This window comes from Amblyraja radiata, chromosome 30, assembly GCF_010909765.2.
Source record: "Amblyraja radiata isolate CabotCenter1 chromosome 30, sAmbRad1.1.pri, whole genome shotgun sequence".
NCBI lineage: Eukaryota > Metazoa > Chordata > Chondrichthyes > Rajiformes > Rajidae > Amblyraja > Amblyraja radiata.
Genome location: NC_045985.1, coordinates 32,567,522 through 32,591,475, shown reverse-complemented (window position 1 = coordinate 32,591,475; position 23,954 = coordinate 32,567,522). Strand labels below are relative to the sequence as shown.

The following is a 23,954-nucleotide window of genomic DNA, read 5'->3' as shown; positions in this document are numbered from 1 at the left end:
ACCTGAATAGACGACTGTTTGAACCTGCCTGACGTCAGGGGTAACTTTATCACACAAAGGGTGATGGGTGTATGGAACAAGCTGCCAGAAAAGGTAGTTGAGACTGGGACTTTCCCAACATTTAAGAAACAGCTGGACAGGTACATGGATAGGTCTGGTTTGAAGGGCTATGGACCAAACACAGGCAGGTGGGACCAATGTAGCTGGGACATGTTGGCTGGTGTGAGCAAGTTGGGTAGAAGGACCTGTTTCCACACGGTATCACTCTATAAGCTTTAGAAAATTAAATAGTTCATGTCCAGCATTCAGCTGAATCTGGACGACATTCAGCGTAGACTAAACAGTGGCAAGTAACATTCGTACACAGAAGAATCAAAGATCAGCTCCAAAAATGGAGAACGAACCGCTACAATTGATGTTCAATCGCATTAGCATTGCCAGTTCACACCAACATTCTGGTGTGGTCACTGGCCAGAACTCAACTAGATCAAACACAATGACTGTGGCTACAAGAGCTGGTCAGGGATTGTAGTAACCCATCTACTCATGCCCCAAAGTTTGCAACCAGATGCAAGGCAGGAGCTTGATAGGATTCTATCCATTTGCATCAATTAATGCATCTCCAACAGCATTCCCATAGTTGAGAACATTATTCAAAGCAGCCCACCTGTTTTGCATTCCACTGAAACAAGCTAGATATTCTTTCCCCACACCTCCATTGTGCTATGACTAGCTTTTATAACTGACTTGCAGTACAATAAGTCAACAGGACATTATCACATGTACTATGAGGCAGGTGCTCTCTCTTTTGTGAGACGATGACGGGAGCCATGATGTCATCTCCACTTAAAAACTCACCCCTACAGCAATTATGCCTTTCGGAGTACGCTCTAGTGCACAAGTATGTAGGTAAAGCGTGGCACCCAGTGAAGACTTTGTTCTCAAAAGCAAATAGCATGGATAAATGATTTGTACCAACCAATAAACAATTGTGAAAATACCACAGCTGAGAAAGGTGGGTATAGGATCAGGAACATTCAGGAGTTAATATACAAAACCAAAGGTGTATTAAAATGATGATCACATGTGGTTGAGTTTCTGTTCCGATTGGGAGGATTAATTATGACAGTAACATGAATTAACTAATTTCTCCAACAACAATTCAATCACAATTGTAATAAGCAATTTACCAGATATGATAGTTCCCTACCTCCCAGTACGGACCCAAGCCAGACTATCGGTACCGACTGGCTATCTACCGGCATACACAACAATTCTCTAACCGGGCACTGAGCTCTACTCTGGCCGCGATGCACCGGCACCAGCAGGACCTCGCATCGACTCTCCCAAAACTTCGGACCTCACTTACCCAGACCTGCAACGGACCCCAACTATACTAAATCTCGTTGCACTGACGTGCAATGACAATAAAAGATATATTATTATTATTATTATTATTATTATTATTATTATTACTTCATCCGCCGGAAGATCCACATCTTAAATCAACGATTCCTAGCCCACCTTAACTCCACCAAGGACCTGAAGTTAGCCCGCCTCCAGGCCGCTCCCGTCGCCGACACTCCGCGACTCAACCGCCCGCAGGCTCCGGCCCCAACTCTAACCCGTGCCGCCTGCCTGAGTCCAGCGACGCCATCTTGGCCAAGAGGAGCGCCTCCAGTACTCACCAGGACATCGCCGTCGTCGACCTCCACGTTGATGTTGCCACCGACCTTCACCTGCCCACCGATGACGCCCAGCCTCGCCGCGTCAATGGTAACTCGGACTTTCTCCCCCTCGCCGATTCGTCCGACTATCGCGACCATAACGCGACTTCCGAACCTCGCCTCCCCCCGGCACCGCCTAACCTCATCGCCGCACCGGGCCAATCTGACATTCCCGCTGCACTGGGCCCGCCGAATATCGCAGCCGCAACGTTCTCTCCCCCCGAACGTACTGCCATCGACTCACTCCGCAACAACCCAGACTGGGTTATCAAACCTGCCGACAAGGGAGGTGCCGTGGTAGTCTGGCGCGTCGATCTCTACAAAGCCGAGGCCAAGCGCCAACTCTCGGACACCTCCTCCTACTTACCCCTGGACCATGACCCACCGACGAGCACCAGACCACTATCTCTAGCACGATCACCGACATCATCAACTCCGTCGCCCTGCCCCCCCAAGCCTCCAACCTCATCGTTCCCCAGCCCCGCACGGCCCAATTTTACCTTCTCCCCAAAATCCACAAACCTGACTGTCCTGGCAGGCCCATTGTCTCTGCCTGTTTGTGCCCTACCGAACTCATTTCCACATACTTCCATCCTATCCCCCTTGGTCAAATCCCTCCCTACCTATGTTCAAGACACCTCAGACACTCTCCGTCGTCTCTGCGCATTCCATTCTCTAGGCCCCCATCCTCTCATCTTCACCATGGACGTCCAGTCACTCTACACCTCCATCCCCCAGAAGGATGGTCTCAAAGCCCTCCGGTTCCTCCTCGGCCGGAGGAGCAACCTATAGCCGTCCACTGGTCCTTACCCTCAATAACTTCTCGTTTGACTTCTCCCATTTCCTCCAAATACAAGGCGTAGCTATGGGCACGCGCATGGGCCCCAGCTACGCCTGCCTCTTTGTCGGGTGCGTCGAACAATCCTTGCTCGAGGCGTACCATGGCCCCATCCCCGACCTCTACCTCCGCTACATCGACAATTGCGTTGGTGCCACCTCCCGCACCCACACACAATTGACTGACTTCATCCACTTCACCATTAACTTCCATCCGGCACTCAAATACACCTGGACAATTTCCGACACTTCCCTACCATTCCTTGACCTCACTATCTCCATCGCAGGTGATAGACATCTGACCGACATCCACTATAAACCCACTGTAAGGACTCCAACCCCTATTCCCAATTCCTCCGTCTACGCCGCGTCTGCTCCCAGGATGAGATGTTCCACACCAGGGCATCGCAAATGCCCTCATTCTTCAGGGAACGGGGTTCCCTTTCCCTACTATAGATGAGGCTCGCTCCAGAGTCTCCATACCCCGTAACACTGCTCTCTCTCCCCATCCCCCCCACTCGTCACAAGGGCAGAGTCCCCCTGGTCCTCAACTTTCACCCACTAGCCGGCACATACAGCAAACAGACCTCCATCAGTTTCGCCACCTCCAACGTGACCCCACCACTCGCCACATCTTCCCATCTCCCTCCCGTCTGCCTTCCGCAAAGACCGCTCCCTCCGCAATTCCCTTGTCAATTCTTCCTTTCCCTCCCGCTCCACCCCTTCCTCCAACCTCATCTATTGCATCCGCTGCTCTAGATGTCAGCTGATGTATATCGGTGAGACCAAGCGTAGGCTTGGCGATCGTTTCGCCGAACACCTCCGCTCAGTCCGCACTAACCAACCTGACATCCCGGTGGCTCAGCACTTCAACTCCCCTCCCATTCCGTATCCAACCTCTCTGTCCTGGGCCTCCTCCACGGCCAGAGTGAGCAACACCGGAAATTGGAAGAACAGTACCTCATATTCCGCTTGGGGATTCTGCATCCTGGTGGCATGAACATTGAATTCGCACAATTCTATTAACCCTTGCTGTCTCCGGCCCTTCCTAGCTCAGCCCTCGGGCTCCTCCTCCTTTTCCATTTCTTCTCCCCGCCTCCACCCACCCCCCTATCAGTCTGAAGAAGGGTTTCAGCCCGTAACATTGCCTATCTCATTCGCTCCATAGATGCTGCTGCACCCGCTGAGTTTCTCCAGCATTTTTGTGTACCTTAACAGATATGATGCTGAGTAATTTGAACTAATCCATCTAGTGTTGGATGAACTTGCATCAACAGTTACTTTGGGAGATGCAAGATCACTTCATGAGAGTGAATCCGCAGAAAGCACAGATGTGGATGGGGTCCCTGGCCAGAGTGTGGGAGTATCAAATACAATGAAAGCAGAGGATCATTTGGATTATTTCCAATGCAAAAACTGAAGCCAGAGGGAGAAGAGCCATCTTGCTGGAAGTAAGTCTGCTTTTTAACAAGAAATAGGTTTTAAAAACTGGCGGGAAGAGTTGCAGTTTTTCAGAATTGCTGATTGTGGAGGCAGAACATAAGTGTGACGCAGGTGTTCGACAGGCTTGTCTAGAGGGTAGAGGGGGAGAAAACAAAGCCTGGCAAGGGATCTAAAAGCATTTATTTTGAGAACATTAGAATATAAAAACAGGGATGTAATGCTGCGGCATTAGAAGGCACTGGCCAGACTGCATTTGGAGTATTGTGAGCAGTTTTGGGCCTACATCCGAGGCGGGGGCCGACTGTGCCGACATCCAGAGGTGGTTTACGAGAATGATCCCGGGGATGATTGGGTTAATGTATGAGCGTTTGACCACTCGAGACCTGCACTCACTGGAGTTTGGAAGGACAAGAGAGGACCTCATTGAAACTTACAGAATAATGATAGGCCTGGATAGGGTGGATGTGGAGAGGATGTTCCCACTAGTGGGAGCATCTCGGACCAAAGGGCACAGCCTCGGAATAAAAGGACATACCTATAGAAAGATAAGGATGAATTTCTTCAGTCAGAGAGTGGTGAATCTGTGGAATTCATTGCCACAGGTGACTGTGGAGGCCATGCCATTGGGTATACTTAAAGCAGAGATTGACATGTTCTTGATTAGGTAGGGTGTCAAAGGTTATGGGAGAAAGTAGGAGAATGGGGTCGGGAAGGAAAGATAGATGAGCCATGATTAAATGGCGGAGTAGACTCAATGGGGCGAATGGTTAAATAAACTCGAATGACTTTTGAACTTGTAAATGCATTTAAAATCGAGGACTCAGGCAGGATACGTCACATTTACCACTCTGACGGTGACACAAAAACATCTAGGCTTTGCAAGTAAGGCAATTTGTTTTTGTTTTTGTTTTTTTGTTTTGTTTTTTTTGTTTTTTTTGGTGAATTAAAAAAAATCTTTATTTAACAAAGAGAATAGTAAGATTAAACGAGAACTTACCAGTTTGAAGTTTCTGTATTTTATGAGGAGTTACGATGAGGGTATTACGTGAAGAACCCGCTCAGAGCGCAGACGCGGCATACTTCCAAGCAGCGGTGTGGAATCACAGATAGACACAGTTATTTTGAAGTAAACATAGTAAAGATAAGGAGACATCAATTTATTAGTTTGATCCATATAATGAGGGTGGGAGCGGAGGGCACGTAATACCCTCATCGTAACTCCTCATAAAATACAGATCAAACTTCAAACTGGTAAGTTCTCCTTTAATCTTACTATTTTACTGCGGAGTCACGTGAGTGACTACGTGAAGCTTTCAAAGCTCTGTGATTTCAAACCGTGTAACAGTTTCATTTCACTCACTGCCGAAGTTCTTGAGGGAGGAAGTGTTATCGTAATGAACCAATGAGTCTATTTGTAGAAAAACACAATGGTATTTTTTAAACAATAACAACAAAGAATTAAGTTGCTCCCCTGGGCTTAAATTAAATATTTGCAGTTCGTAAATCTTTACTGCAAATACACCAGGTTTTGCCAACGGCTTATTATAAAATTTCTGAACGGTCTTTTCCCTTCCCACCATCCTGCTGTAGCCAGGCTGTGGTCTATAGGCATGTCCATTCTTTAGCCGTCGACATGGATGCTGCCCTGGTGGAATAAAATGTGTACATGTTAGTGTTTATCCCAGCAGTTTCTAGCACCTGCTTGAGCCATCTCGCAATGGTTTGGCTCGTACCCCCACCATAAGGTTTTTGTGACTGACCCACAAGGCTTTTCATCTCCCTCGAATATTCTGGTTGTGTCTATGTAGGATAGTAGGTGGGTCATGGCACATAACCGTGGTTCTGGTGGGTAAGCCACGACTGGATTAGGTGTTCCTGGTCTGCTCTGTTTGACCAGTCGCTGGATAACGACAGATCTGGTCTGGAGCTGTGATCATGTTGTCCAGTCGCAATAGGGTAGTGACTGGACCCTCTGAGCGGATACAAGTGCCATCAACATGAGCGTCTTTAGTGTAGCTTGCTCGAGGCCGGGGGATCTGGCTGGCGGTCATTCCCTGAGATATGTCAGGACCACACTGATATCCCAAATATGGGTATACCTGGGCTTAGGGCTTGATATTGTAAATGCCCTTCATCAGTTTTACCACCAGTGGATGGGATCCCATCGCCTGTTGTCCTGGCGCTGGTTTGAGATAAGCAGAAAGAGCACTCTGCGCTGTGTTGATAGCACTGTAGCTGATCCCTACATCGTGGTGTAGTTGGCCAGGAACTCCAGTATGTTGGTGGCTGTAGCTGTTGCGTATGTTGTCCCTGTTTCCTGGCAGTACTTCTCCCTTTGTTGATGCTGGTTAAGTACTGCCTCTTGGTGGATGTTCGAAGGGATGCCGACATGGTGGTGATGGTTTGTTTGGACAATCCCAGTTCCAGGTAAGGTCTGTTCAAACTTGCAACCCAGGCGTTTAATTTTCTCATGGCATGGGTGTTTAGCTTACCTGATAGGTAAGTAGCTGATAGCCAAATATGTCTTTCGACACACCATTGCCAAATCATGTTGACCGATTTGTCGCATGATAATGATTTTATGCCACCCATATGGTTAATATAAGCCATCGCCGTAGTATTTATGAATTTGTAACCGAACATGCAAGTGCTGCATATTAGTTACATATGCTTTTAAACCATAAAAGGCGCCCAACATCTCTAGATAGTTAATGCCCAGTGTAAGTAGTAATGATGACTCTAGGTTAGTCCATCTACCACTTGTGCTGGATATGGAGTTAGTCGCTCCCCAACCTTGAGCACTGGCATCTGTTTGAATAACTAAAGTAGGGTTAGTGATAAAGATAGGGCTGAAACTATGCCAAACGTTTTCTGCCCACCACTGTAGCTCTGATATTGCTTCAGTGGGTAAGTTCATGACACGATCATAGTGACCTGTATGTCGTTTTATTGCCCGTACCTTTGCTCTCTGTAAATTTTTTGATAGTGCAAAGGTCCGAATTGTGTAGCCGGAAATGCTGCTACCATTTCCCCAGTTACTCTTGCTACTTGTCGAATAGTTGGTCGCTCGTTGACCATTAATGTGTTGCATGATTGTGCTAATTCAACCATTTTTGCCTTTGGCAAGGTAACAGTCATATGGACTGAGTTAATTGTGAAGCCCAGGTAGTCCATGATAGTGGATGGCTTCAACTTAGATTTATCTGGATGTAGCACGGACCCCAGAGTTTCGAGGAGCTGTTTTGTAGCTGATACTGCTGCCACAGCCAATTCCATCGTTTTCCCTACTATCAGAATATCCTCCAGATATGCCATGACAATATGTTTTTGTTTTCTTAGTATTGCCATGGCTGGGTTCAATAATTTGTTGAATAATCTTGGGCTGAAGTTAGCCCATAGGGCAATGCTTTGTTCCATCCAGATAAATTTTAGGTATCTGCGATGATCCTTGTATATGGGTACCAGACAGTAAGCATCTTTAAGATAAATGCTTGCCATGAAGTGTCCTTTGGAATTCAGTTGTTTGGCAGTAACATATGTCTCCATTTTGAAATGTATATACTTAACAAATTTGTTTAGTGATGTTAAGTCAATGATGATGCGACAGCCACCATCTTTTTTGGTTTTAGTGAATATATTCGATACAAATTCCAAAGGTTCATGTTTGGTCTTTTCGATGACCCCCTTTGTGATAAGTCTCACCAGTTCAGCTTGTCCCTCACGTTTCTCTTTGACGGAGGGAGAAATACCCTTTGGGGCCATTGTTGAACTGGCGGCGTTTTTTCTGACATGAATTGTATTTTATATCCTCTAATGCTGTTGAGTATATACTTGTCACTCGTGACCATACCCCATGCTTCTTTAAACAAGTGTAATCTCCCCCCTGTTAATACAGCACCCTTATTCTCTATATGCTGGTAGGGACCAGACCCACCTACCTCCATGGTTATTGGCGATTCTGTCCATGACACCCAACAGCTCTTCATGTTCCTGCACCCCGGGCATACTCCCGAATTCGTCCGCCTGCCCCTGTTCCAGACCAGCCCAGCCCTGGTCACCAATGCTAGCCTCCAGTAATGAGGGAGCAGAGGGCAGTGCATGAAACACTGTGGAGGGGGTGCCTGACCTCCCTCCGCGAGAGCGCTCTTTCTGCGCATCTCGCTGGAGCTGCTCCAATTGTAGTTGGATGCAGCTCAGGCGGCTGTCTCTCGTCCATTTAGGTGGAGACATGTCCCCGTCCGACGAATCGGACGCCACCGGCCGGATGCCTGTTCGGATGGCTAGACATCCAGCCCGCAGTTCAGGCACTAGCGGGACTGGGCTCGGCGCGGTGATGGGGATAGCGGTGCGCCCGGTAATTGTTCCTACCGCCTACTTCTGGAGCTGTTTTGCCTTGTAGTAGCGAGAGCGCCCCTCAAGCAGCGCGTCTCGCAGGCACCTGCTCCGTGAGCCGCTCCAGCGGCTCAGGCGGCTCTCTCTCCCCCCCAGCGGGTGGAGATACGTCCCGTCCGACATCGGGAACACCTGCCGGATGCCTCTCGAGTGGCTATGCATCCAGCCCGCTGCTCAGGTACTAGCGGGCTGGCCTCGGCACGGTGTCGGGGAATCACGGAATGCCGGGTAACACTCCTACCGCCTGTTGCTGCCCCCTTCCCCGACGGGAAAACGTTCCTCCTTGAACAGGGGACAGTTTTGTTCCAGAGCCTTTTTCTCTGCCTGTAAAAAACACAAGCAGTAAAAGGCTCACCTGTAAAAGAAAACCAGACCACAGGGTACTCACCTGACGGTCCGGTTCATTCTGTAGCGGGAGAGCCTAAAGACTGTTGCAGGCCGCTGTTGCACTGCTGGCGTAAATGACGCGCCCGCTCAGGGTTCTTCACGGAGTCACTCACGTGACTCCGAAGTAAAATTCGTATTTCCGTACGAAATACCGAACATTAGTGCGTATTTAGGCGAGGGGCCCCCATGACTTGCTCTCTCTTGAAAGTATCCAGAGAACCTGCCTCCACCGCCCTCATTTATTTTTTTTTAAATTATTTTTATTAGAAGTACGGTAAATTACAATAATACACAACACATATATCTTAATACATTTTTTGTACCGCTTCATTTTTTTGAGCTTTAAGAAAAAGATAGAAGTAAGGAAAGTAAAGAAAGTGCGCAAGAGTCGTGAAGTGCAAGAGAGTGTTGGGAAAAGAAAGCCCCTTAGAAAATAAGTTAGAGAAGGAAGTAAAGTAAGAAAGTAGACCCTAGAAAAGAAAGAAAAAGAAAGTAGGGACAATCGCTCTATTATAACATTAAACTCCGCAGAAAGGGGACTACCAACCAAGTCTGTTTTTGTTGTTTTACCTCCCATTGCCAGGTCCTGATACCATTTATTTATTTATTTATTTTAAAAATTACTATTGCACCTCATGCTTGTAATAGGTCCATAAACGTAGACCACGTCTTTTGGAATTGGTCTGCTTTACCTGCTAAGAGGAATATCATCTCTTCCAGATGTAATGTTTCAAACATATTTGCTGTCCACATTTTTATTGTTGGTGTGGGCGCATTTTTCCAAAATTTAAGTATGAGCTTTTTTCCCATTATTAGCCCGTAATTGAATAAATTCTTCTGATACACGTTTAATTCAGGGATACCTTCCGATATTCCAAAAATGATCCATTCTGGTTTTGGTACCAGTGTTATTTTAATTAATTTTGAAAAAATATCAAATATTCCATACCAGAATTTTTGGATTTTTGTACAAAAAACAAAAGAATGCGCTATGGTAGCTTCTTGACACAGACATTTATCACAGATTGGTGAAACATTAGGAAAGATTTTATTTAATTTAGTTTTTGAATAATATAGTCTATGTAATGTTTTGAATTTGATAAGCGTATGTCGTACATTGATCGAGCATTTATGCACCTGTAGTAAATTATTATCTTTTGAAATTTTTATAGCTAATTCTTGTTCCCAGTCTCTTCTAATTCCATCTGTTGTGGGTATTTCTATGTTTAAAATGATATTATATAAGTACGATATTAGATTAGCTGATTCCGCTTTTGTCCTCATTGCTTCATCCAGTAAGTCGGAAGGCATATTATGATAGTCTTTTGTGTATTTTTTCAGATAATCACGAATTTGAAGATATTTAAAATATTGGTTATTTTTCAAATTATATTTCAGTTGTAGTTGTTGAAATGATAGTAATTTTCCCAATTCATACAGATCTTCGAGCGTTTTGATTCCCATTCTTTCCCATTGTATAAATGATTTGTCTATGATTGATGGTTTAAACGATGGGTTATTGACTATTGGTATTGAGAGAGATAGGTTTCTTAATTTTAGATTCTGTTTTATTTGTTTCCATGTTCTAATTGTACTATGTATAATTGGGTTTTTATTATAATTTTTATTATTCAAATTTATTGGTGAGAGGATAATCGCTCCTATATTACTCGGGGAGCAGTCCCCTTTTTCCATTACAATCCAGTCCGCCTGCTGGGCAGAATTGTCCAGCAGGTGAATCATATTTTTAATATTTACTGCCCAATTATAATACATAAAGTTAGGGAGCGCTAGACCCCCCAACTCTTTTCGTTTATTAAGGTGTGTTCTTTGTATTCTATGGGATTTATAATCCCATATAAAATGTGTAATGACTGAGTCCAATTTTTTGAAAAACTATTTTTGGGAGATATATAGGTATTGATTGAAATAGGTATAGAATTTGTGGTAAGAAAATCATTTTTATAGCGTTTATTCTCACTATTAAGGACATCGGAATTTTTTTCCAGAATTTAATCAAATTATTTCATTTCTTAAGTAAGGGATTATAACTGGCTTTAAACATATCCTGGTAATTTCTAGTAATTTCAATTCGCAAATATTTGAATTTTTCTGTAGCTATTTTAAAGGGGAATTTCCTGAGGTGTGTTGAGTCTTTTGGTTTTATCGACATAATTTCACTTTTGTTCCAATTATTCTATATCCTGAGAAGGATCCACAGTCCTCAATTAAATTTAATATATTCGGTATACTAATTTGTGGTTTTGTGACGTACAGTAGTACATCATCGGCATATAGGGATATTTTGTTATTTGAATATTTTGTATTATAACCGTAAATATCCAGGTGTGTTCTTATTTTTTCAGCAAGGGGTTCAATTACCAAAGCAAATAACAGCGGAGATAATGAACAACCTTGTCTATTGCCCCTTGATAGTTCAAATTTCGAGGATAATATATTATTGGTTAGTATTCTAGCCGTAGGTTTGTTATATAATAGTTTTATCCATGCAATGAAGTTCTCGCCCAATTGGAATGTTTGCAATACTTTAATCATATAATCCCATACTACTTGATCAAACGCTTTTTCTGCGTCCAGTGAGATGATAGATATCTCTTGGTCATGAGATTTATGTGAGTGCATTATGTTAAGCAAACGTCTCAAGTTATTGAATGAATGTCTCTTAGGTATAAATCCTGTTTGATCCTCATTTATTAGTCTACTAACATACATGCTTAGTCTACTGGCTAGTGTTTTCGCTATTATTTTTTGATCCGTATTTAACAAAGCGATAGCTCTATATGATCCTGGTTCTTCTATATTTTTATCTTTTTAAAGTATTAATATGATCGTTGATTCTGCTAGTGTGTCATGTAATCTTTGCTCTTTAAAAGCATATGTATACATTTTCTGTAATCGTGGAGTAACTATGTCGTAAAAAGATTTATAAAATTCATTACTGAATCCGTCTGGTCCTGGTGTTTTTCCATTCTTTAGTGTTTTTATTGTGTCTTCTATCTCCTTAGAAGTAATTTGTGCTCCCGGTTCCTCTTGTTACCTCAGTTCTAATTGTGGTAGGTTACAGTTATCTAGAAATTCTGAAATTTTATTATTGTCTATTAACGTTTTAGATGTGTATAGATTCTGGTAAAATTGAGCAAATCTTTTATTGATATCCTTGGGTAATGTTAATAATTCCCCTCTGTCTGATTTAATCTTTAATATTGCATTCTCTTTTTCCCGTGTTTTCAGTTGGCGTGTTAGTAGTTTGTGGGGTTTGTCCCCGAATTCGAAGTGTTCTTGTTTTGTGATTTGAAATAATGTTATAACTTTCTCTGACAGTAATCTATTTAGCTTGAATTTCAATAGTAGGATTATATTATGTTTATCCATAGTTGGAGCAAGTAAGGCAATTTGTAATGGGATTATTAGTTTAATTAAAGCAAAAGTGTTTTGCACACTTCTGGCAGGAGTATTTTGTGGTATTATCAGATGCTTGTAATCATGGGAAATATTAATGCAGGTTGTCACCCATGTTTACATGCAATTCTACAGTAGTTTTTAATGTCCAATGTTCTAATGACAGAGTTGTCTATGACTTGTGTCTGAGTCCTGTCATTGGTTGGAATGACCAGTACCTAAAACCAAGCATTCCACATCACCTCATCAGTGGATTCAATGCTACACTGCACGATGAGCTAGATTAGCAACGGAGAAGGAACAAGTTCCCAGCTCTCACTTCTAGAATTCCATGTAAACTAAATGGTACAGTTTTATGGGGGATGTTGGGACAGAGACCGCTGCAGATGTACAAAGGTAATGTTTTAACAATTGCAGAACAAGTTGGTTGAGTAGTCAGTTTAAAAAAGGAACACAGAACCTTTGGAACAGAGAAGCAAAGTATAAAAGCAAGGTATGCTACGTTTTTACAAATCTCTTCTACACAAGTCTGTTCGACTGCATTAAACAACAAGAATGGCATCAAGATGAAAGTCTTCACTTCCATGAAAAATCTAAAGAAAGTGGTATTGTCGTGCTTTGAGAAGGTTTTGAAGTGTTCATAGATCAGTCACGTACATACGTTTCTTGCCAAAGGCATAAAGTTTTCCAACCAAGGGATACTGATTTAATGAAAAAGAATCAAAGGCAATACTTTTGATCTATCACGTGAAATAGCCAGGCATGTGTAAAGTATTCCTGGGAGTCGTGAGACAATCCATTAATGACTTTGCTTGCCAGATTACAATTCATTCTTGATTACAGAAACTAAACAAGCATACGGTAAATTTGTTGTGTCTCAGCATTCCGTCCCTCCCTCCTGAATATAACATTATATTCCGTGCCATAAATACTTTGCTATACCTCAAATAGATGATCTGCACAACATCCCTCTTCAAAGCTAAAAGCATAATCAATTCAGTTCCTCTAATATTTTTCTTGACATTAAATTACACAATGACAGAGCAGTACCCAGGCCATCCCAGATTAACAAATGCCCCACTTACGAGAAACCCATACATGCAGAAAAGCTCCAATATTAAATTCAAAAGTCCAATGTACATACATACGTTCATTTCCAGGAACGTTAGAACTAGTTTTGTCTCTTTTAACAATTGTTCCTTCTTGTCAGCATTATGTGTTTTTTAATGCCATTCATTACAAATTGGTAAACATAGAGTGATTTTTGTCTATTTTCTGATGTAAAAAATCAACATCTGTACAAATGGAATCCATTTGTTAGTCAGGGAAGGCCTGTGCTCAGATTAATTTATGCACATTTGCTCCAAATCACTCATTAACCCTCCCACCAAAATTCCTATCGAACATGGCAGTGAAAGTACCAACTGACCCACAGCATCCAAAAAGCATTTTGGGGAGATCCTCCAGGTTTCCACTTTGTGGTGTGTCAATCAGACGTCTTGCCGGTTTCAAGGAATCGTAGAGTTGACGACATAGAAGATGGAGTCCGTGCCGGCTGGAAAATAGCTGCCCAAATTCCAGAACTTGATCCGTAGCCTTTCAGGCAGGCGCACTGTTCATCATCTTCCAAAATTCCGTAGGTTGCAGAATGGTTCACACAAATTGGAAGAGAGCAAATGACGCCTCACTTTTTCTGGAGAGAGGGAGATAGAAAATGAGGAACTGCAGATCAGTTAGGCTGGCAACAGCATTAGGGAAATGCTAGACTGTGGACTTAAATTAAAGATATGGTAGCAGGGTACATAAAACTAAATAATTTAGCAGATGCCGTGCACAAAGTTACAACTAGCACACCAAAGATAAAACATACAGCAGGGCTCGAAATTAACGATTGCCCAATTGCCAATGGCCACCTAAAGTGGGAATGATGGAAACAGCATTTATCAATAAAAAAAAATTTAATCTGGTGCGTACAAACTTGGTATCTTCATTGCTCTTCACAACACATACATCTAATCTGAATGTCCGGTAATGTGGATTTTTGACACCTTTAAATATATTGCCAAAAGAACATTTGCTGCAGTTATGTCATTTGTCCATCTCTTATAGACAATAGACAATAGGTGCAGGAGTAGGCCATTCGGCCCTTCGAGCCAGCACTGCCATTCAATGTGATCATCGCTGATCATCCCCAATCAGTACCCCGTTCCTGCCTTCACCCCATATCTCCTGACTACGCTATCTTTATAACCCTATCTAGCTCTCTCTTGAAAGTATCCAGAGAACCGGCCTCCACCGCCCTCTGAGACAGAGAATTCCACAGACAGTTCTTGTCATTTAGTGTAATGTTTAACCTGTCAGATGGGTATCGTCGGTTATAACAGCTATTATCATAAAATGCATTTAGAAATTTCCTTGCAACCTGTATATTTTGTTGTGGATAAATTATGTGGGAAGCAAGTGAGTTTATGTACCAATAACGATCCTTGCTATGGCCATGTCATGATAATTTTCAGTCCTTTACAGAAAACATGCTTGCATCAATCTGTAGTGTGCATGGTTAAGCATATATGTTACCATGGTCCAGGATTTATTGACACGGTTTGATCATATGCTGAATCATCCAACTACATTTGATTGGAAGTGGAAAGAAATAATAGAAATTGCATTCATTGCAACGTGTAAAAATAGTTGAGATACTGTATTATAATTTTGCTGCATGTCATTGTACTAAATATCATGTCTTGATTGGTGAATATGTTTAGTTTGTGACTTTATTTGAAGTAGAAATAATATGTGAATGCTTCAATGAGCATAATTCTGACTGGTAACTGCGCACTTCGTCCGAGCACATTACTGCACACGCCATGCAAGCCATCTTAAATGACCACCTAAACTGTCATTTGGCAACCGAAAAAGCTGCATTGGTTGCCCGGTGGCAACAGAGAAAAAACGCCCTGATACAATGCTGGCGTAACTCAGCAGGTCAGGCTACATCACAGAAGGGAATGAATAGGTGATTTTTTTTGGTAGTAATAGGGAAGGTGAGAAAGCTGAAAAAGATGTGGGAGGAGACAAAGCCTAGCAAGTTATATGTGGGTAGAGGCGAGGAGGTTTTATTGGCAGACGGGCAGATAAACACTGGAAATAAAAAAAGAGACAAGGCTGTCAGATAATGAGTGAAAAGGAGTGAAATACAATACAGAAGGAGGGAGATAATGGGCTTATATTCACTGGAATTTAGACTGGGCTTATGTTCACTGGAATTTCAAAGCATAAAACGGGATCTTATAGAAACATAACATGTTTAAGGGATTGGACAGGCTAGATGCAGGAAAATGTTCCCCATGTTGGGGGAGAATAAGGGGTAGGCCATTTAGGACTGAGATGAGGAAAAACCTTTTCACCCAGAGAGTTGTGAATCTGTGGAATTCTCTGCCACAGGTGGCAGTGTAGGGCAAATCAAGAGAGAGTTAGATATAGCACTTAAGGCTAATGGAATCAAGGGATATGGGGAGAAAGCAGGAACAAGGTTAGGATTTTGGACGATCAGCCATGATAATATTGAATGGTGGTTATGACTACAAGCGCTGAATCATGCACATGTTTTCTATGTTTCTATATAGATAGGACGGAGAGGGTTAAAGAAGAGGGGGATGGTGGGAGAAATTAGAGTGCATCTGGGGGGGGGGGGGGGAGAAAAGACAGAACGGGGGGGCGGGCACAACAAACAGATGCAGGCCTTGGCGAAACGAGCGAAAATGTTTGGTGAAATGGCCGCCTCGTCTACACAACTCTTAACCTGCAAAAGATACATCAGAACCAGAGATGTTTCTAAGGCCTTCATTAAAGTGCCACACAGAATCAAACAAAGTGAAAGGACCTAAGTAAAAGGATTGATGCTACACAGCATCTTGTTTACTGCTCAGGATGTTTCCAGGAATGGAATAATGGAGTGGAATAATGCTAAAATAGATCATCATTGCTTTATTGTTTAGATATGTCAGTGATGACACTGTTGTGTAAGGAAATTAGCACGAGTCGCTGCCCTCTCCACTACTACACTGGGAACCTGAATGAGGGCTCCAGCCCTTTCCTGGCTCGCCACAACAAAGAAGTGGTTAAAGTGACATATGTTTCGGTCTGGAATAAGCCATGGTTGTCTGTAAGGGTTGGTTGTGGGTGAAATGGAGAACCCAAGTATCTTGTTAAGTTCCTGTTGTTCCCAGCCAATTTAACTCATTGTTCAAAATTGAGTAGTAATTCCCAATTTTGGTACCACACCTATTGATCATGTTTGTATCCTCTCCAATGCTTCCATGTAAAGTCATACTTCTTCCCACATATGAAGCAGAATCAAAACTCAGTAACTTTGAAATTGTAATTAGAAACATAGAAAATAGGTGCAGGAGTAGGCCATTCGGCCCTTCGAGCCTGCACCGCCATTCAATATGATCATGACTGATCATCCAACTCAATATCCCATCCCTGCCTTCTCTCCATACCCCCTGATCCCTTTAGCCACAAGGGCCACATCTAACTCCCTCTTAAATATAGCCAATGAACTGGCCTCAACTACCTTCTGTGGCAGAGAATTCCACAGATTCACCACTCTCTGTGTAAAATTCCGCCTCAACAGAAATAATTACTAACCTATGTTGTCTTGAGGACTAACTTCTTGATAACCATGATTAGGAGTGTAAGATTGAGAGGCACTATGAGATATTTGTGATTGCAAATGGCTAGAATTGTTAAGTTTGTCTGGGTTAGGGGGTATTTGCGACAGGGAGAGGTTAGTCAGAATTAAGATTGTTTTCTCTCGAACGTCAGAGGTTTCACCGAGACCTGGTAGAGGTATATAAAATGAGTGGCATAGATCAGATACACTCAGAATCTTTTAAATCTGCAGAATGGAAAAATCAAGTACTAGAGGGCATAGCTTTAAGGTGTGGGCTGCAAAGTTCGAATGCGATGTGGAGGACAATCTTTATATATCTATTTTTATTTCATTTTTTACACAGGTTGAGTGCCTAAAATGCACTGCCAAAGTTGGGGTTGAGATAGAAACGATAGTGACATTTAAGAGGCTTTTTGATAGGCACATGAATGTGCAAGGAATGTAGGGATATGGATTAAATACACAGGTGAGCAAGAGATGGTCTTGCAATCATGTTCAACACGGACACTGTGGCCCAAAGGGTCTGTTCTTGTGCTGTACTGTTCTATAAACATGCTTACAGCATGCAACAATCAGACTACAAAAACACAGATTTGCTGTTTAACGATATTCAGTTTCAGGTTGATTCTTCTCCATGATCAATGGCAGTCGTTATTTAGACCAACGTCATTGAAAATCTCCCTGGAGATGAATTTGGTCTTTGCCATTTTTTTCTGAGCTCGACGTTAGGTTAACAAATCACTCACTAAAATAATACACCAAAAAATGTGTGCAAAATGACATGATGTCACATTAATACAATTTTCATCTTTGCAACACTTGTTTTTCTGATGTGGCAAAATTCTAGGCTAGCTATCTAAGAATCTAAAGGGGAAAAATGAATTTGGACTTACAAATATACAAAAGATCATGAAGTGGATTAAAAGGTCCAAGCAAAAAACAAATCGAACATATTTATAGTGGGATAAAACCAACATTTCAAAAACGCAGTGCTAAAAAAATATGGATACACTAGAAGAGTTCTCAAAATGATTAAGTATCGGTAGAAAAATGTGAAATTTTACTTCAGGAAACGACGAAACCATTCAGGGAAGGATTTTGGTCAACAGAATAGACATAATATACTTTTCCACTTGGTGAGAGTAAAACAACTTTTACAAATATATCAACGAGATAACAAGTAGGTAATTTAGAGGCAATTTCCTTACACTAGTGCTATGCAACCTTTATTATGGAGAGGACAAGATTCACAAATTATTGCTAAATTAAACCACTTGTCTCCAAATTTATGAATATTAAAAACTGGTTGTTGAAAATGTCTGTTAAAAGTGATCAAGAAATTGAACAATGACCAAAACAAGCAAAGACTTTCAGACAAACAAAGTCTGTAATCTCCACTAAATGAGCAACATCCCTTCATTATAATTGACATTACACCATCTGCTGTCTAATCTCTCATATTGTTTGGGGAACGTCCACGATGTTTTTCTTTCATTTGAAAGATGGTGGGGAGGTTAAACGATGAGGGGCAAAGTGAATATGAAGTGATAGCTCCAGTGCAGTAACCAACACAACGGCACAGTAAATTGTACTCCTGTAATACAATGAAATAAAAGCTAATTCCAATAATAAGCGTTCCCCTATTTTACCTGGGACATCAGGGCACGAGTGTCGAATTTCCTGCCAATGTTCTTTAAAGAGGCAATCTGTCCATCCTTGACTGTGGAGAGAAAATAATTTCTGGTATCATTGACAATAGCATTATTATACTGCAACATTACTGGAGAAACTCAGCGGGTATTTCCAAGTACTGTGGAAACAAGGGAATAATCCATGTCTCTTGTCGAGACCCTGCACCAGGACTGAGAGTGTAAAGAGGAGATAACCAGAGGAGAGGGTGAAGATTTTACAAACAATGCGTGTCGAAGTAGAGCTGCAACAGTTGAATTTCATTCGACGATCCTCTGGAATTAATCCAAAGCCTAGATATTTAGCGTCACTCAAAACTGCTGCCTTACTTAGTAGGCAGTGAAATTGAGAATCCTGCTGCTGTTATAGAAGTGTAATTATCACTTGGTGCTGCAGGAAGCAACAAGTCCAAGACTAAACAACTGAAATGCAGTACTCCCTGCTGGTTAGGGGAGTGAGTAAAACTATCTAAGATGCTGACTGGACAATTAGTTATTTATGAGTTTTTTTTTCCAGTTCTATGGCATTCTTCTATATCCTTCGATTGGCACCTGGATATGCAGGGAATGGAGGGGCATGGATCACGTACAGGCGGAGGAGATTAGTTTATCTTGGCATCATGTTCGGCATAGACATTGTTAGCCATGGGGCCATAATGTTCTTTGTCCTATTCCTTTCTTTTTTGGTCTCCAAATCTGAGGAAGGACATTATTGCCATAGATGGAGTGCAGAGAAGGTTCACCAGACTGATTCCTGGGGTGTCTGGACTGTCTTATGAAGAAAGACTGGATAGACTTGGTTTATACTCTCTAGAATTTAGGAGATTAAGAGGGGATCTTATAGAAACTTACAAAATTCTTAAGGGGTTGGACAGGCTAGATGCACGAAGATTGCTCCCGATGTTGGGGAAGTCCAGGACAAGGGATCACAGCTTAAGGATAAGGGGGAAATCCTTTAAAACCGAGATGAGAAAAACTTTTTTCACACAGAGAGTGGTGAATCTCTGGAACTCTCTGCCACAGAGGATAGTTGAGGCCAGTTCATTGGCTATATTTAAGAGGGAGTTAGACGTGGCCCTTGTGGCTAAGGGGATCAGAGGGTATGGAGAGAAGGCAGGAACGGGATACTGAGTTGGATGATCAGCCATCATCATATTGAATGGCGGTGCAGGCTCGAAGGGCCAAATGGCCTACTCCTGCAGCTAATTTCTATGTTTCTTTTAGTCAGTCAACTTTAGCTTAACAACAGCAACTTTGAGGTTGATTTGGCAACATTCAAATCAGTAATGTTGGCAAAAGTGTGTAAAAGTGTGTAAAAGTGTGATTCGCTTTCAAAGACAACTAGTGCAAATTAATTTTAAACCATGTATAACCAGATTTTTAATTATGTAATTGATATGGGATACATAATCACATGGCACCTCTGAACCTACCTATGCAACATAACCGCAGCAGGGCTCCTGGTAAATCCTCCTCTTCGATCAGTAGTACAACCATTGGAGGGGCAGGAATCTGTAGCACAGTTAGCCGATTGATATTACTGGACAGACTGCAGGAGGATGAAAGAATCTGGAATGAGTACATATTTTAATTCAGTGATAGTGATTCAGCAGTGGAAGTCTCATCACACTATTACCACCATCTTTTGTACACGGCAAAGAGATTGTGTAAACTTATCCTCCATGACTCGCGGAATTCAGCTCCTGAAGACTTTGGGGTTGTGGGAGTAAACCGGAGAACCCGGAGAAAACCCAGCGAGGCCATGGGGGGGGGGGGGGGGGGGGAGAAGGAAGGAGCCAAGGCCGTGCAGCCGGCACCTGTAGTCAGGATCGAACCCGCATCTGTGGCGGCCGCTGTCTGTCTGTCAGTCAGTCAGTCAGTCGGCAGCAACTCTCCCGCTGCGACACCTCCCCCTCCCCTCCCCCTCCCCCTCCCCCTCCCCCTCGCGCTTCAAGCTAAATGCCTGACGAATTCTAGATTAAAACCTTTTTGAACTCGTCAAGCAACGTTTCACATAACACAGTCCAGTGAGGGAGCGCCCGGGGTGGGCGGGGCTACAGGGGGATGTAGGGAGGGAGCGCCCGCTTCGTGCCCCGGGGACAGATGGACACGGACAGATCGACACGGACAGACGGACACGGACACGGACACAGACGGACGAGGAGCACAAACCCAAACCAGCTTCACCTTCACCTTCAACTTCCCGCCCGCGCTCCGTCATCGACCGTCGTCATGGCCGCATCGACAAGATGGCGTCACGTCACGTCACGTAGTGACCGCATTAATGACGTCACGTGACGCTCCGTCCGTTGACAGGGCGGGAAAATCACGTGAAATCCATTCAATGACGTGTTGGGGCGTCACGTGGTCCGCTCAGTGACGTCACCAAAGACACTAGAGAAGCTCTACCTGCCTGTGTAATATATGCAAAAATAATTTCACTCTGCAGTTGCATTTGTGACAAATAAACCACCAGGGGGGAGATGAAGGATATAAAGAATAGGAGACCCAGAACATTGTTGAATGTAGATTACAAGATCCTGTCTAAGGCCATCGCCAACCGGGTCAAGTCTGCTCTCGGACAGGTGAACCACCCGGACCAAACCTGTGCTGTACCTGGCAGGAAAATCTCAGACAGCCTAGCGCTGCTGAGAGATACCATCGCCTACGTGTAGGACAGACAGGTGGATGCCTGCCTAGTCAGCTTGGACCAGGAGAAGGCCTTCGACAGGATATGGCACACGTACATGAGGGACGTGCTCTCCAAAATGTGTTTTGGGGAGGGAATCCGAAATTGGATCAAACTGCTCTACACCAATATCCGTAGTGCAGTCCCAATCAATGGGTTGGAATCAGGCAGTTTCCCTGTAAGGTCTGGAGTCAGGCAGGGTTGCCCCCTCTCTCCTGTCTTGTTTGTCCGCTGTATTGAACCTTTTTGCCGAGTCCATCAGGAAGGACGCGAGCATAAGAGGAGTGACATTGCCAGGCAGTGGGGGCGTTCAAGCGAAGACCTCCCTGTACATGGACGATGTCGCAGTCTTCTGCTCGGATCCAAGGTCGGTCCGCAGATTGATCAGCATCTGCGACCAGTTTGAGTCGGCCACGGGAGCCAGGGTGAACCGCAGGAAGAGCGAGGCCATGCTCTTTGGCAACTGGCCCGACCGATCTTCCGTCCCCTTCACCATCAAGCCTGACTTCTTGAAGGTGCTGGGGATCTGGTTCGGGGGGGCTGAGGCGAGTAACAAGAATTGGCTGGAGCGGATAGCCAAGGTGGGGAAGAAGCTGAAGCTGTGGGGGCAACGCTCCCTCTCCATAACGGGGAAAAATGTGGTCATCAGGTGTGAGGTGCTCTCGGGGCTGCTGTACTTGGCACAAGTGTGGCCTGTCCCTCCCTCCCACGCCACGGGGATCACCCGGGCCGTCTTCCAGTTCATCTGGGGGGTCGAGGATGGACCGGGTGCGACGGGCCACAATGTGCAAGTCGGCAGACAACGGGAGTAAAAGCATGCCCAACGTCGCCCTCGTCCTGATGGCCACCTTTGTTTGTTGCTGCATCAGGCGGAGTGTAGAGTCAAGGCACGTGGGCACCAAGTGTCACTACCTGCTGAGGTTCTACCTGTCCCCGGTGCTGCGAAGGGTGGGCCTGGCGCAGATGCCACGCAATGTGCCAGTCAGCTGGACATTGCCGCCCCATCTGTCGTCTGTGGAAAGGTTCTTCCGGACCAACACCTTTGACCACAAGTCCATCGGGCAGTGGTCAGCACGGTATGTCCTGCAGGCACTGCAGGGAAAGGACTCGATGGATCCGGTGGCGTGGTTCCCAGAGCAGACTGCCCAGCTTGTCTGGCAAAATGCCTCATCGCCAGAACTGACCAACAAGCACCAAACCTGGCTTGGCTGGCGGTGAGGGGAGCCCTCCCAGTTAGATCCTTCCTGCACATTCGGAACCTCACTACCAGCGCATGCTGCCCTCGGGACGGCTACTATGGAGAGGAGACGGTTGCCCACCTCTTTGCAGAGTGTGGATTTGCAAAACGAGTCTAGAGAAGTATGAAAGGGTCCCTGGGACGATTTATCCCGAACAGCCCCGTCACAGAGGACTCTGTGATTTACGGACTGTTCCCAGGGGCACATTCATAGGCCGACATCGAGTGCTGCTGGAGGGTCATCAACTCGGTGAAAGACGCTATTTGGTCTGCCCGAGCGTTGCTCACCACCCAGCAGAGCGAGATGTCCGTCAGGGACTCGCTGAAAATTGGTGCAGCCAACGCCAAGGCTCGGTGGCGGAGGGCCACAGTCTAGGGCCCTTCCGCTGCTGGACATGGGGGACACGGAATGGTGGAGACGGCCCACAAATTAAATTAAGGGAAGATATCCCACACCAGGGGGCCACATGAGTGGCACGGGTGGGAGACATTTTTGTGGAATTTAAAAGACATTACTGTATTAAACAATCTCTATAGCCTACAAAAATGTCGGATGGAATCTTCGAACTTTGCACAGATTGTATATATTTATTACTTGGATAGGGGCCACAGAGTGGCACTGGTGGGGGACAGTTTTGTTCGAATGGTTCATGAATTGTATATATTTATCAATTGAATAAAATCTATTCTGAAATTTAAAAAAAAAATTGTGACAAATAAACCAGTACTATTGAACTATTGTTCATACAACGTGCCAGTGAAAACAAATGGTCTGTTGTCTTTTTTACAAAATTACATTTATTCAGCTATTTGCAAAATGTATACATTGAACTACAACAAAACACCCAGCATTTTTCTCTATCCAGGTGAGGAGGGACTAATTGGCAGGTGAATGAGTTGGAGATTATAATTACAGAAAACAACATGGAGCAAATGGCGCATAAAACGTAGAACCGGGGAGGCATGAGCATGCATTTGGGGATAAAAATGGTTGACTTGGAATTGGGAAGGGTGGGAGTGAGTGGATGGAGGAGGGGAAAGCAACTGGGTGATGGGGGTGGGGATTATGGTGTTTTGTTTTCATTTTGCATGTGGTATTCAGTGCCAGAATGAAAGGTAAAACCAGCAACAATGTTTGCGATTTATGCACCTAACCTGTGGCCGTCAGAGTGCATTAAAAAGAAACATAAATTTTGTCTGTGACGCCGCCTCCTCTAATCTTTCAGCCCTCTAGGTTTCCAGTACATCTTCATATAGCAAGGTTACAAAATGTTGAGATTTTAAAAATCAAGTCTTTAATTTATCCCATCAGATAATGCATAAAAAGAAGTTTAATTTGACACCTAATTCACTTTCATGTCTTCAGTATTAAAAAAGCTATGGCCATTTTATTACTTGGAAATTGGCATCTTGTTTGCTTTTTCATTGACTTAACACAAAAGCTGTGACCGAGAAC

At 43.9% G+C, this 23,954-nt stretch overlaps 1 long non-coding RNA gene across 1 annotated transcript; it reads right to left on the bottom strand.

The window, feature by feature from the left end:
* Positions 1 to 13,713: 13,713 nt before the first annotated feature.
* LOC116990014 lies at positions 13,714 to 20,085 on the bottom strand. The gene is made up of 3 exons (XR_004416395.1): positions 20,006 to 20,085; positions 18,534 to 18,604; positions 13,714 to 13,899 (listed from the first exon to the last, which is right to left on the bottom strand). It is a non-coding gene; the product is annotated as an uncharacterized LOC116990014 (long non-coding RNA).
* Between the last annotated feature and the right edge of the window lie 3,869 nt (positions 20,086 to 23,954).